The sequence below is a fragment of the Megalopta genalis genome, chromosome 3, assembly GCF_051020955.1.
Source record: "Megalopta genalis isolate 19385.01 chromosome 3, iyMegGena1_principal, whole genome shotgun sequence".
Lineage (NCBI taxonomy): Eukaryota > Metazoa > Arthropoda > Insecta > Hymenoptera > Halictidae > Megalopta > Megalopta genalis.
The window spans coordinates 32,881,740-32,896,762 of NC_135015.1; the positions used below are offsets into that span (position 1 = coordinate 32,881,740).

The 15,023-nt window shown below is 60.0% G+C and overlaps 1 protein-coding gene and 1 long non-coding RNA gene across 4 annotated transcripts in view; one reads left to right on the forward strand and one right to left on the reverse strand.

The window, feature by feature from the left end:
* Nucleotides 1-15,023, reverse strand: part of LOC143259236 (uncharacterized) — a 131,787-nt gene that overhangs the window by 82,886 nt on the left and 33,878 nt on the right. The window lies entirely within an intron of this gene.
* Eip93F (Ecdysone-induced protein 93F) overlaps nt 1-15,023 on the forward strand; it is a 75,819-nt gene that overhangs the window by 748 nt on the left and 60,048 nt on the right. The window contains exon 1 of one of the 3 annotated variants that reach the window (XM_076520626.1): nt 12,175-13,762. The exons of 1 other annotated variant lie outside the window; for it this stretch is intronic. The gene's annotated coding sequence lies outside the window, so the exon portion shown is untranslated. Of the gene's footprint in view, nt 1-12,174; nt 13,763-15,023 lie in introns of those variants that run through there. One more of the 3 variants, XM_076520624.1, reaches the window with a different exon arrangement.

Sequence of the window (15,023 nt, forward strand, 5' to 3'; positions counted from 1 at the left end):
AAATTAGATGGCACAACCGCCACGCCGGGGAACCGAGCCGATCGCTCTTCGTTAGGTGGTTCTTTACGAGCGACCACTCCTTGGTCGTAGCGGAGCCACGATAAATCGGCGATCGTTTCTACGCGGCTCGCCGAGGGTTTCGCAAGCGGTGCGCGCCCAGGCTTTTAGATCGTAAAACGAGACGAGCGGAAAGGGGTCGCGCGCTTCGAGCCGGGGACATTAGCGAATTATTCCGCGGATCGAGCGATCCGCGTGGATCGTCGTGGCCCACATTGCGAGACGTCCGCCGGCCCGTGGAACTGTACTGTCAGGGATGATCGAGAGGCTCGAACCGCCGCGGTGGGAAGGAATTCGGTGATACCGCGATAAGCCGCGGCGAGCGAGAGATAGCCGGGCGAAATACAGCGCTCGACTGCAAGTTGCAACGGTCGTCGAGGCTCGCCGTGGCTCGCTGAATTCGATTTTACGCGTCAAGATTCGAGCGTTGCATCGCTCGCTTATCGCCCGGCCGTCGGAGCTATTGACTCACCTGACTGTCGCGAGTGACTCACGCCGCTTGCTGGCAGTCGGAAGGTTTCGGATCGTCTTTGGTCGCGATCGTCCGCTCGAAATCGCTGCTCCGCTCGCCGCGCGCGCGCGCGAACCCTCGGCGATCGCAGTTCGCCGCTCGCGAACCCTCCGCGCGATCGCATGCCGCTCGAATTCGAGCCGATTACGGCCGCGTTCTCCTCTCGCCGCGCGTCGCAACGCATTGGGATAGGTCGTCGCATTCGCTAGGACAGAGGGCGCTTTGTTCCAAGAGTGCCTGGAGCTTGTAATCACCGCGCGCTGCCGGACCGGACCGCTCTTCCACGTTCCTGCCATAGAAGCGTAACCGTATCGTCGATCTCTCTTCTCTCTCTCCGCGCGACGATGCGACGGTTCCTCCCCTCGAATCTATGGGTGCTTCTAGCCGCGATCGCAATTCACCGATCCCGGGGCAGCGCGGTTGGCCTTCCTCGTTCCCTTTTCAAATCACGCGAGCCTTCGCCGCGAGCCCGTGCGGAAGACTGTGCGGCCGTGAGCGCCGGGCCGCGAGCGTCCGGATCGCGTTCAAATTCAGAGAACATTAGTACCGCCACGGTGGCTCAAACTAGCCTGCTCCGGCATATATAGGTGAGGGTATTAGGTAGTAGGTTGGACAAGAGCGCAAGCCCCGCCTACCTCGGCGCTAGATTTTTAGGGGACAGGAGACCGCGCGCGTGCCTTTGACTCTGCCCTGCGAGAATCTGTTACGGCTTGCTCGAGAACCGAGGAGAGTAGCCTGCTAGACCTAGAAATGCCCGGGAAAAGGTTCACCGACCCCGCGGTGGGTGGAACAGCCGACTGGTCCAACGAGTCGGTCGCGTTCGACGATGATCTGTGCTCGATCGCGCGGGCAGAACGCGGCCGGTGGATCGGGGAGGGGGAGAAAAAGAAGCGGATTCGGTCGATCCCACGGTCGCGAGTAATCGAGAGGGCCACGATTCGTGAATCAGCCGGTAGCGGGTACAATACGCGTGCACACAGAAGCTCGGAGCCATTGAAAGGCAACGAGGCAAACGGGAGAAGAAGAGGGTGAAACTAAAAAGGACAAAAAGAGGAGGGGAAATTAGGGACGAAGAGGGAAGAGGAGAGAGACGGAGAGAGCAAGAGAGAGAGGAGGGGGTCGAGGGGCGGGTGGAGAGAGAGAGAGAAAGAGAGAAAGAAGAGAAAGGAAGGAGACGGCGGAAGCGCCGAATGCGAGCACGAACGAGAGTGAGAGCCGGAGCAGTCGTATTTTCGGGTGACCGTGGCCCTGCCCTCGGGACAGGTTCGTTTGTGTGCCACTCGGTGCATTCTGCCCGGAGACGGGAGCAGGTCGGTGGGAACGTGTGCGAGTGTGCGTGTGCGATGCACCAGCGCACACCGCCGCATTTATATTTGGCTGGAGGGCGGAGTGGGTTCGGCGAGTCGGAGCGAGTGGGAGCGAGTCGGAGCGAGTCGAAGAGCGAGGGCTCCCTCGAGTTCCTGACGGTGCAACCGCTCGCGTTCGCAGAGTTCTCGCACACTCTCCTTTTCGCGTGCGTGCCTGCATGCGTGCGTGCGTGCGTGCGTGCGACGCGTACAACGGAGAAGAAGAGGGGGTCAGCGGTTTCGTCGGTTTTATTATTCGGCACTGCACGCCGAGTTAGCCCAGGTCAGTGTGGTAAAAAAGCTACACGTTCGGCGAGTTCGGCGTACGGGAGAGCGCATCGGGAGAGTGCATCGGAGCGAGAAGCGGGCCGCCGAGCCGCGTCGCAACGAGACGGACGAGGAGAGCGACACGAGGAGACGCGTACGCGTATTTGCGAGCCGGGGCACGCACACTAGCGCGCGCGCACACGAGCGCGCGTACACGAGCGCCGCGCGCTCACGCACGTACGGGCCCTCGTATGCACAGGCCTGCCACGAATAATCGTGCGCGACACATCCGCTGCCGAACCAGCCTCGTTCGATGCGGCCGGAACGCGTACGTACAACCCGACTTTTTGCCGGCGAAGTATGCTCCGTGTGTCGGCGACGACCGTTGCACGTTCGAAGGTTCTCCGGGATCTTTGAAATCGAGTTTCGGGCCGGGTGAACGTACGGGAACTTTCCTCGGAGCTTCCGGGTGGAATTTCAACGAGGGAGAAATTTGTCGGAAAGAATAGCGGCGCGCGCGCGCGCACCCGCGTGCAACAGAGAGGGTCGAGAGAAGTCCCAAAAGCTCGGCGAGCGAAGCTCGTTGGGTTCGTCGAGTGGAGCTGAAGCGGGGAAAGATCGAGCGAGAGGGAAAGAAAGAAGCCGGAGGCAAGGGCAGAGGCGAGCGGGTCGGGGTCTGGGTTGGGAGGCGGGAGAGGGAACGATTCGGGGCGAAGGAGAGAGAGACGGAAGGATCGTGGCAGAGGTGGGTCGGTAGTTTCGCCAGTTAGCCGGGTTTAAAACAGCTGCCAAATTTCCCTCTCGGCCGAGAGAGTGAGAGTGACCCATCGAGAGCGAGTGTGTTCCACATCGCGTTTCGCAGCGATACAAACCGGCGCGGTGCAGCCGGCTGCCTGTACATGCACGCGGCCCGTGCACGTGCACGTGCACCAGCACACCTACGCGGGTCCGGGCTCGGAGCTCTCGGGCGCGCGGACGCGCTGGTTCCTACACCGATGCAGTCCGAGGCATTTGCGCGCATCCATGCGCGCGCTCCTACGTGCACGACGGCAGCCAGCACCGGCACCCATGCAGCCCGACTCGCGCGCACGAGTGTGCGACCGTGTGCTCGACCGTGTGACCGTACAAATGGCGCGCCACGCACACCAACCTCCGCCGGGCGAGTTTCGAGCGCGTTTACAGGCACACCGATCCTCGCGACTGCATGTGCATCGCGCGAGAGCCTGCTACGCCGCGCCGGTGTGTGCGTGTGCTCCGTGTGCTCTGTGCACTCTCTCTCTCTCTCTTTCTCTCTCGGTGCTTCGTCGTGCCGTGCCCACTGCACTGGTGTGTGCCCACCGCGTTGGTGTCGGTGACGGTGTCGGTGGATGCAACCCGAATACAACCGCGCCGGCGACGCCTCGCAGGCGTCCCCGTGTCTGCATGCATATCGGATGCATCCACCGCGCTACGACTCCAGAGACGACACTGTGCCAGCTCGAAGACGCGTCTGCCGGGGATCAATGGGATCTTCGCGACCCCGTTTCATCCGCGGAACGATCCCTCCGCGTCCGTTCCACGGGAATTCGGATACGTCGCGAGACGATTTCGGATATTCCCGAAACAATGACGCAGCGGCGTCCTCGGCTTATCCGACTATCGGGGCTTTCATTCAATCCCCGAACTCTTTCATGCTTCGTAGAACTAAAAGTTCTCTTCGTTCCGCGCCCACACGGCTTAGAGTACTCGTCTATGACGCCCACGGACTGCGAATTGCATTCATTTGCCGCGAGTATTTTCGTATCTGGCTTTATGCGCGGACTCGTCGCGGATTAATTCACAGTCGATGCCAGTGGCTGGATTGTTTACCAGTTCAAGTGGCAAGGCGAGTTGCAGCGAGCCGCACGAGTCCTCTTACCGAGCGCGCTTCCGAATGCACCGGAAGATCGCGGGGACGGGTCGAGCTGTTCGCGGAACGGCCGCGTCGAGCAAGCAATTCGAAAAATATGCGCGTAGCTTCGGGTAGCCTCCGAGGACCTCGCTGCCAGCTCGGCGAGGATTAATCCGGGCGATCCCGGTTGAGAGTCGCTGGAAGTCGTCCGATAGAGACAGAAGAGAACTCCGAAACGCAGCGGGCACTCTCGGTTTCTGGGACTAGAGCAACAAGTAGTAACCGCGTTTATATCGACGCCGTCGGCTACGTAGCGGATGCACAGTAGGTATTAGTATATATGTGGGTGCATACATAACGTAGCCGAATATATAGGTCAGCTGCAGCGAACGGCGCGGCGGCGGCGGCGGCGGCGGCTGTGGTGGTGGCGTCGGTGGTGGTGGCGACGGCAGCTGACGCGGCAGCTAGCTCGTTTAAAGCGCAGTCGGTTACCCCCGAAATTTTCCAAGTCGGCCATGGAAGGGGTGCAGAGCCAGCGCGAGGGTAGTTGGCTGAGCAGCGCGTCGCTATCCCCGAAATACGAGGAACGCCGGCATGTACCAGCCGTCTGCTGGAACCGTATGTACTCCTCTCTTATGTACCGACCGCGAACCGTCGCGTCGATCGTTCAATGTCACAGCAACAGTTTGCCGGTGCGCGCGGAAAACCCGACGAAAATTTTCGCCCTCGTCGTCGCCGCCTCCGCCGCCACTACGAACTCCGGTCCGCTTCGCTTCGTTTCGCGAGCCCTCTGACCGCGTTTCGCGGGCCTGCTCCGCATCGCATTATATCCGAAAACATTCGACCGATTCGACTGTCCGGTTCGCCGGCACAAAGGCGCGATTGTAACAAAGGGCCGGGGATGAGGGAGGGAAATTGTTGTTAAAATCGGCAGGCCGGCACGGCTCGCTGCGGTCCGATCAAAGCTAAAACCGGCTTTCCGGTCGCATTGGATTTCGAACGAATTATAAGCGGTCGCCGTGGCCACGCCCCTCCGCCGATGATTTTCGAGAAATTAGCCGTAAACAGCGCGGTCGACCGAGTCCGTTCGGGAGTAACTCCGCTCTCGCTCGGTGCTCCCGATTAAACGTCGATGAAACGCCGCGCGGAACAGAAACAAGACCGTTGCACCGGTTGCAACGGGGGTAGACGAGCCGGCGCGGCGATATCGGCCGCGCTTCGCGAAGAAAACAGCGAAATTATTTCGAGTCCTGGGTCGTTGACTTTATATTTGTACCTGTGCCAAGAGCGGAGCCGCGCCGATGTCGAGTCCATGTGCCGCGGTATGTAGATGCGGCTCCGCACACACACGCCAGGTACACGTACATATGTACGCGTCGCTCGTTCCTCGCGCAACAAGTAGGTATCGCCAAAATATGGTCAGACGACCGACGAACGCCGAACCGGAGAGAAACAGGGAGAGAGAGAGAGAGAGAGAGAGAGAGAGAGAGAGAGAGAGAGAGAGAGAGAAAGGCGGTGGTATTCGAGCCACGATCGGGCCATTCCGAGTTTTCAAGGGCGCGGAGCCAGGCCGAATCGCCGCCGAAACGGTCGCACGATCGGAAAAGAATCCGGCAGCGGGCTCCCGAGCGGGAAATCGCGCTACCAACTTTCAAGAGCCACCGGTGCATGGAATCGCTGGCGCTCTGCCAGCTACCGCGATCGCAATCTCCGGATTCGAGGTTACCGATTCACGGCGCGGCGCGGAGCGGTGCGGAGCGGAGCGGGACGGCACGGCACGGCGTCCTTAATTCCATTGATCCGTCCCAACGCCCGGGGAAAATTCGACGAACCGAATCGAACCGTTCCGACGACGTCGCCGACCGCTCGCTCGCGTCCCCCGAGCGTCAACGTCGTTAAAGAACCAGCCAAATTACAGGTTGCCGGGAGCCCATCTTTCGGTAATCGAGGCGAACGGCTTTGCGCTCGAATCGAATCGAATCGGAGCGGAGCGGATTCGGGAGGGTGTTGCGGAGGGATCCTCGGCGGATTCGGAGGTCTCGGTTGATTCCGCGTGGACGACGGTTCGCGGCCGGAGAAAGGCGGTGATTCGTTCGTGATCGCCGGCCGCGGCGGTGCGAGTACCGCGGCGTGCAAGTACTTACGTAACATCAATTACGGTGGCTAGGATACTTAGGAGTAAACAACGGTTCGTTACCGGCGTTTATGCACGCGTTATTCTGTGTCAGCGTACCTTGCACTTACGATAGCCTCGACGTACGAAGACCCTTTCGTCGTCCCAGATAACGCCGATGAATGTATTCGCGCGTCTACCGCGAACCGTGACGCCATTTACACGTATACAGGCGAGTCGCACACCGAGAACCGAGTATATACCGAGCGCCGAGCGCCGCGGCCGATCGAAAAATCGCGACGCAAGCGCGCGCGCTCGCGCTCGCCGCTATTCTCGAAACGCCGCCGGACCGTGACGAGATCGCCTCGCGAGTACTCGTCCCGATAATGCGTATCGCCGGGGCTAATGAAACAAATTACATAATTTGCATAATCGGTATAATTATCGCGAAATTAATTCGAATAATTGCCGACGTGGAAATTCGCGCTCGGGGGAGGAAGTCGGCGGAGAGTGCGTTCCCGGCGTCGAGACGCGGCCTGCAAACCGTTCTCGCGTCCCTTCTAATTGAATTAATAACGCCGAGGACGTAATCCACGCGTTACACGCCTCTCCATTCGCCGTGAATCGGCCGCGCGGCTATTGGCACCGTTCGCCCCGCGGGGCTCCGCGTTCGCGGCCCCCTCGAGGGCCCGCGGGTGCCTTCGGAATCGGAGTTCGAAAAATCGCACAGTCCAGGATACTATTCGGAATAATTAAACCTCGGTGTGAATCCTCTCAAATTGTCCCTCGCGGAAAATTGGACAATTTGGAAATATAGAGATAAAAATTATTCGAGCCCCGTGGCTCGTTTTTACAACTGCCGATCGTCGACGACTGCGAAAAATTGTCCATTTCGATTACAAGCCGATGGACAATTTCAGAGAGTCTACTGAAATCGCGTCCGAAGCGTTCTAATACGCAGCGCGGCGAGAAGATGGACGGCCGAAGCGACGAAATTTTTGGAGGTTAGTAGGCGGTGCCTTCCCATGGCCGACTAGTCATCGAGCGGCCAATCGCGCGGGCCACGAATAGAGGGCCTGTTTATCGAACGGTCCCCGTATCCGGCGCGCGTATCTACCGTCTCTTTCGCCGTGTTTCTCGAGCGAGTCGCGCGGCCGGTCCGCAGAAATGGAAAGCCGGGAACGCCGGCGTCGTCTTCGTCGACGGATAACTCTCCGGCATCGGGAACGCGTGACGACGCGCGTAAAGCGCGAACGCGGCGGCGATAAGCAGAGATACGGTCAAGGCCGGCTCGGATACCGGCCTGCTATCCGTTCTCTTTCCTGCACCGCTCGCTCGACACCGGAATGAACGAGCGACACCGCGTGTGCACGCTTGTCTCTGCAACGACGCGTCACGCTTCGATCCGGACGCCGCGCCGCGCCGCGATGCGATGCGACAAGACAAGACGACGCGAGACGAGACGAGACAAGACAAGAGAGGACGAGACGAGTCGGGACGAGCGACGACGACTGGTGGGAACCGGAGGGCCGAGGAGAGGCGAGGGAGAGAAGCGAGAAAGAATCGACTCCATCGCCGGGCTCGGTAGGCCGTCCTCGAAAGATACGCTTCGCCGAGACGATCCCCTCTCGCGACCGCTTCGAATTCGGCGCGGCCTTCGCCGGCGAAGCCGCGCGATTGGTCCGACTGACCCACTGCCACTGACCTTGGGCCCATCCGACCGCACTGCCGTGCGGCTCCGCATCCGCCGCGAAGACCGGCTGCAGTTTCGGCGATGCAACGACACGACGGCCGCGGCGAGGAAGAGAACGAGACGGAAGATGGAACACGCTTCGCCGGACCTCGTCCGCTTCCACTCTCTCTTTCTGTCCGGTCCTCGTCGGACGCCCGCATTTCAACGCTCCTTTGTTTTTTTTTTAACGGGCCAGAGTCGCATACAGTGTGTCCGCGAAGAAACTATCGATCTTCGATGCCGGTTGCCGGGCGATGCAACTTTAATCGAATGCGGGACAAGTTTGATCGATCGCGGCGGATAGCCTGTTGTGTTGGCCGGACAAAACGAAACGAAACGTAACGTGGATCGATCGTTCGTTCGCGGACACCCAGTAGTACCGGCAACGGCGGCCGCAATTATCCCGTGCAGCTCGACAAAGCAACGATTCGGAGCGAAGATTTCGTCGGGCGCGATAACGCTCCCGTCCGATAACATCGCGGTTGTCCCGCGCGCGCGTTCACCGTCCTCTCCTTTCGTTTTATTCGCGGCCGATAAATTATTCATGCTCCTTTTCGAGGGAATAAACGCTTACACCTCGTAACCTTGTCGCGCTCGTTGATCCCGACTCGAGCGAGACAACTCGGCTGCCGTCTCGACGCGACAACACCCGACGAGACGCAACAAGCGGCGACGAGATGGGACGAGGCGAGGCGAGACTCCGTCGCGCACCGTTTCGAGGGCGCGAAATTCGTCGGTCGGGCGAAGGTCCCGTCGCGAGGGTCGGGCAAAGAGGAGGAGGAGGAGCCGATTCGGGGCCTCGCGGCCTCGGGAGGACCGGGATCTCGCGGCCGGCGATCGCGGGTGCCGAGAATCCGGAGGCCTCGCGGTCCGGGCGACGAAAAGTTGCGCTCGTCGCGCGGCCGAACGCGTCATCGTCCGGCTCTAATCTAAAACGCGGCGAAGATTTGGTGTGTGCGTGACTCCGCCTCCTACTCCTATCCGACCCATTCTAAACAAATGAATCATGCTCCAAAATGGCCGACTGAATTTAGACGTCACGTGGCATCGACGCGCGTTCACATGCACACACGCAGAGGCCGCGACGGGCACACGCACACGGCCGCGCGTATCCGAGCACCGGTCGGATCGCAGTCCAGACTGCGGTTACGAGGAGGAACTCTCGCGTAAAATACCGTGAGCGTGTTATAGCTCGCGCCGAGAACTTTGAGTTATGCTCCTCCGCCGGCGCTCTTTGAATCCCGATTCCGTGTGCCGTCGTCTCCCTCGCCTCCGTTCCTGCTCCCCCGACGCACCTAGCCCCGCCGCCCGCGCCGCAAAGTTGGCCCGCTCGCGGTCGAGAGCAACAAGTATCTCTCTCGCCGGCGAAAATATCAAGCCCGAAACGTGGCCCCGGACTATTCGACACACCGGCGGCACACACAGGGCGGCACACCGTGATGCGCGGCGGGACGCCGGAGAGAGAGGCTTTCGATGCACACTCGGGATTTTTCGGTTCCGATGCGCCGGAACGCTACGGCCGCGCGCGGCGTTTGCGACGTTCGCGGCGTTGCAGCTCGCTGAGAGAAAGGCTGCAGCCTGGCCGGCCACGTAACGGGCTGCTTAGAAGGCCGCCGGAAAATTTAATGTCAAGTATACGCGGGGAACGGCTCTCACGGCATTAACCCTCGCGCGGCGGGGCTGCGCCGGCTAATTAACCGGTACCCCGAGCGATCGTCTCGAAAGATGCACCAATTTTCCCGAGGATTGCGCAACGAACGCGGCGGTCGCCCAGGAACGGCGGACGCGCCGGCACCGCGAGCCCTATCTAATCTGCGACTTTCGACTGCCATCTTGAGAGCGCGGCGGCCGCGTCTCGGGATTATCTAACGAATTTCTAAAGCATCCGCCGGCTTCAAGGTCCGCCGTCGATCGCCGCTTGGATCGGCCCCTCCACCACCCGCGGCCTCCCGCAGTTGTTGCGCAAAGTTTGAAGGACTGCGCGAAAAATGATAGGCTGGTCGCCGATAAGATAGACCAACAAATAGACGCGATAGGGCACCGGTTTCGTCGCCGCGTCTTCCACGGAACCGGTCGATTAGATGCTACTTTTATCGCCGGCGAATTTTCGTTGGCTCCTGTACCGGCGACTTTTCGTATTCGCGAGTATCGCGCAACGCGTTATCTCTCGCGTTCGCGCGCTCGCTCGCTCGCCCGCCGGTGAAACGGATGAATCGAAAGAGAGAGAGAGAGAACGAAAGAGAGACAGAGAGAGAGACAGAGAAAGAGAGAGAGGGAGGGAAAAGTAGGGAAGGAGCGAGAGAGGAAGGGGGAGGGAGAAGCGAGCCGGTGTCGGTGTACGCGAGCCAGAACAATTACGCGAGCTAAGAAAGAAATAAGGGGATTAAACGCGACCAGATAAAAGTTATAATCGCGTTTATCGTGTGTACGGCCATTAATGGGAACTTCACGGTCAATTTAACAAGATTTTACGATAGCGTGAGTGAACCGCGAGAAACGGTGCGCGTATTTTCAGTTAATAAATTAATGCGAGTTCCCGGCGAATATAAATTGGAAACGCAGCGCGCCGCGCTGTTGCTCCGAATCGCGGCGTTCCTCGAGTGGACGCCGAGCCGCCGCGACGGGCAGATGCAACTTTTGCGAGCCGATTCGATTCGATACGATTCGATTCGATTCGATTCGATTCGACTCGCGACTCTTTGTCCTCCTCCCTGCGCCCCGTCGCCCTCCTCGAGATGTTGCAACCGCTCCGGCGATCCCCGGAAAAACTGTCGTCTAAAAGCGGTCAGGCGCTGCGCCGCAGCGATTAGCTTTTAAATTTCAAATCGCAGCGGCAACTGCATCAAATTGTCTCCTATTAAAAGTGTCATGGCCACGGTGCGGCCAGGCTGGTAGAGAGGAGAGGAGAGGATAGATCAGCCGCGGGTCACCAAACGCGCGCGGCGCTCTTTCGCTCGCTCGCTCGCTCGTTCGCTCGTGACCGCGGGCGAGACGACACCGAGAAGCGTGTTCCAGCGTGGAAAAACACTAATCGTGGGAAGTAGGTACCGGCCGTTACGGCGATCGTCGAGGTTTCGTGAAAACGAGGTTCGATCGGCCGGTTTCCAGGAACCGGCGCGGCACGGCGGCGGCCGCGGCTCGCCGGTCGAGGAGGCGTTCTTAAATTGGATTCTAGAAGGATCGCGTTCCGCGAAGAAAAGCCGGAGCGTGGAGCAGCGCGGGGCAAGGAAATCGATAAAACTCGCATGTAAGAATGCATTAAGGCGATCTATGAGCGTAAGACAAAGCAATGCGACTGAAACAGGTTCCGGGGGAGCCGAACGTGTGCACGCGGGGCCGCCTCGCGTATACGCGCGCGGCCACCACGTATCGTGGCTTTACGAAATGAGCAAGCAGGCGCGCTCGCTCTAAAGATAGAAGTTGATGTCTTCGGGTAACGCAACACGTAGCCTCTAAATCACCGATCGGTGACAAAACAAAGGCGACGTCGCGGAGCCGCCGCGCCGCCGCACGCGCCCAACGCCCGAAAAGGGCCCCGCGCTTTCATCGACGACGGCGGCGTTAACCGCGCCGGAATTAATAAGGCCCCGCGCCGGAATTTCCAAGCGAAAATGCCGATCTTGCCGCGATGCGGCGATTTCGCCGGCGGTATATCCGCGGCTCCGTTCTTTCGAGGAAGAGCGGCGCGGCCGGCGGGTTCCCGTGTGCTCGTAACTAACTCGTGGCCGTGCGTGCACGGTGCGTCGTCGTCGTCGTCGTCGTCGTCGTCGGGAACAAGCGGTGGCAGTGACGGAGGTAATCGCAGTGGTCGTGGTCGTGGTCGGGGCACGCAGCGTCGATACGACGACGACAGCGGCGGGCGACGAAGATGACGTGGACGAGGTTGCCAGTGGTTGCGACGAGTAGAGGAAGGTCGCGTGTGTTGGTAGCGTGGACGACGCGAACTGCCGAGGATGTGTTGGCGGCGAGAACGACGGTGGTGGTGTGTAGTAGCGGTGGTAGTAGTAGAGAAGTAGTAGAAGTAGTAGTAGTAGGACCTAGTGTTCGTGGTAGTGGCCCGAGTCGGTGGCGAGGAGAATGCTGTTGGTGGTGGTGGCGATGGCGGTGGTGGTAGTAGTAGTAGTGGTGGCGGCGGCGGTGGTGGTGCTGCCGGTGGTGGTGGTGCTGGTGGTGGTGGTGGTGGCGGTGGTGGGACGACGATGGTGGGGTGGTTGGATGGCGGCGCTCCTAGCGCGCAAGCCGCACCGTCCGACGCGGATGCAGTTACGGGAGCGCAGCGCGACCCAATGCAACTCGACGAACGTCGCATATCCCCGGAGCCGGATCAAACGTCGAGGCCTGGGCAAGTGGTGCGTGTGCGTGTGTCGCCTCATCTCCCTCTCGCCTGTGCGCCCGTGGAACGAGCGAGAGAACAACGGGGGAGTGAAAGACGGAAGCGAACTACCGAAGAAGCAACCCCCGCGAAACAAACGAACACGAAACCCTTAAGGAACGTCTCGGTGTTTTTGTTCGGCTGGCAGTAACCAGTGCGTACGCGGCGCGTATCGTCGCGCCAACCAACGAACGAGCGAGCGAAGGGAAAGGGCTAGGACAGAGAGTAACGGAGAGTAGTAACAGAGAGTAACAGGGAGGAGGGGGAGAGAGAGAGAGAGAGAGAGAGACAGAAAGAGCGAGAGAGAGAGAGAGAGAGTAAAGAGTGAGAGATCGAAGGAAAACGAGGCGACTCTCGCGCGAACGGCTCTCGACCACCGGAAAAGACCGAGACACGGACAAAGAGGTGAAGCAGGGAAAAGAGGATCGTTGTTTTGGATCGGCGATCCGGACGAGCCGCCGTCCGTCGCTGTCGTCGTCGTCGCCGTCGCCGCTGCCGTTGCCGATGTTGTGTTGTGCACGCGCGCTGCGATCCGCGATCCGCGACTCACGCCCTCGTCGCGTAAACTCGTCGTGCTCCGTTCCCGATCTCGCGGTGCGTCGCCCCGCGGCGCGCCGGACGGATCTCTAACCGATCGAGCTTGATCGTCCGCCGCCGGGACCGATATCGGCCAGCCGATATCGGAGAGCGCCGGTCGACGACGAGTGACACCGATCGTCGTCGACGCCGACCTCGTGGCCGTCTCGTCGTCGGAATCGAGGACTCTCGGATCCGTCGCGTCGGTGGAAAACGAGCGCGAGCAGTTTCTTCTTCCCGTGATCCGAATCCGAATCCGAACCCGAATCCGAACCCGAACCCGAGCCCGAGTCCAAATCCAAATCCGATCCGTCGCGCACACCGCGCGAGCGGAAAAGCCGAGAACGGACGCGCGATTGGAGCGCGAGAGTAAGAGAGTAAGAGACAGTGGAGCGGCGCCCTCGAGGATCGGAAGGATCGAACGGAGGAGAGCAACAGGCTCCTTGCGTGGAAGGAAGACGGTGGGGAGGGGAGCTGGCACGACCGGAGAGTTCGGTGCAACCGTCGATTCCATTTCGTTAGTTCGCGGCTCGGCTCGATCTCCTTTTTCGTACGCGTGTCGCGGTCTACGAGCGAGCGAGCGAACCAGTGAGCCGCGTTCCTCGTCGGAGACCTTGTCGGTTCGCGGTCGCCGCCTGTGTTTCGTTCTCGTTCTTTGTCCCTGGTTCTGTATACACGGTGCGTGAAAGGAAAAGCGACGCGGGAACCCGACTCGCCACGAGCCAGGACACCACGTATCCGTCGACCGGGAACATGTCGAGGAAGACGATGATCGTGGAGCGCGGCTACCGGCTCGGCGCGAGAGTCACGAGCCGCCTCGATCGGCTCTGAGGAAGGAGCGCATCATCCCGTTGATCGCCGCGAGAAACCACCTGGAGCAACTGCGATCCGCGATTACTATTTCTTCCTGTCGCGAGAGTGAGTACACACACTATCTCCTAATCTATCGGCGATCATCCTCCATTTAACCTTCTTCTCTCGATTCTCCTTTCCTTAGAGATAGCAACAAAAAAAAAGAAAATAACGGGGAGAGCGTGTGTGAGAACGGAAGAGAGTGAGAGAGAGGGAGAGATCAAAAAGGGGGAGAGAATGTCGGAGAACACCCGAAAACCCCCTATAGAGCTCGACGGACACCCGTCGTCGGTGTGCGAGAGCGCGCGACACTCTGCACACGTACGCGCGAGAGCGTTCTCTCGCTCGCTCGCACGCTCGCCGCCGCACATTCGTTCGCAAAAGCTCGCTTACTCGCTCGCGCGCGCGATACACACCGAGAGGGAAGAAAGGAAGGGGCCTCGAGAAGGGGGCGAGAGGAGAATGAGCGAGCGACAAAGAGGGGAAAAACGGAGAAAAAGGGAGAGAGGGAGAAAGAAAGGGTAGGGGACGCAGGGAAGGAGGAAAAGAATCGGAGGGAAAGAGCGAGCGAGAAGGAGAGAGGGAGAAAGAGAGAGAAAGACCGAGACGGAAAGAGGAGTGCCCTCGCGAGTGCGCGCGTGTGTGCATCCGACGAGCGTATGCACGTGTCATCGTATGCGACTCTAGGTGCGTGAGAGACCGAGAGAGAAAGAGAGAGCGAGAGAGCGAGAGAGAGAGAGAAAAAAGAGAGAGAGAGATAAGAGGCGAGCGGTCGGGGGCGAGGAGGGAACCGGCCGAAGGGAGGGAGAGATCGACAGGCCACAAGACGGACTAGAGTGCTTCTTCTAGACACCAAAATGGCCGAAAAGACTGCGCGTTCTCAGCTCGGACACGCCGCGTTTCTTTTCTCCTTCTCCCTCCGGCTTTTCCTGTTCGGCGTTCGATCGCATAGGCTCCTAGGCTTCCCACGCTGAATCTGTCGGCGTGCGGTTTCGTAGCACACCGAAAACGACACACGGTGTCGTTTTTGCTCGTTTTATTCACGGAGGCCGATTCGGCACGCGGAGAAACGGAAACCGCGTCGCCGGCGTCTTCTTATCGGCACGGTCGTCTCTCTCCTCTCTCTCTCTCTCTCTCTCTAGGTCTTTTCCCTTCTGTGTCTCGGGTCCGAGACCGAGTCGTGTTCCCTCTCTCGTATAACGAGTGACCTCGTTAGGTTCGAGCCGGTCTTAGGTCGCGTCCGTTACGCGAGGTTTCTCCCTCCGGGGTTCTTTGGTTTCGACCGGAGTCGAGCGCCGACCGCCGTCCGACGACCGGCGGTCGTCGG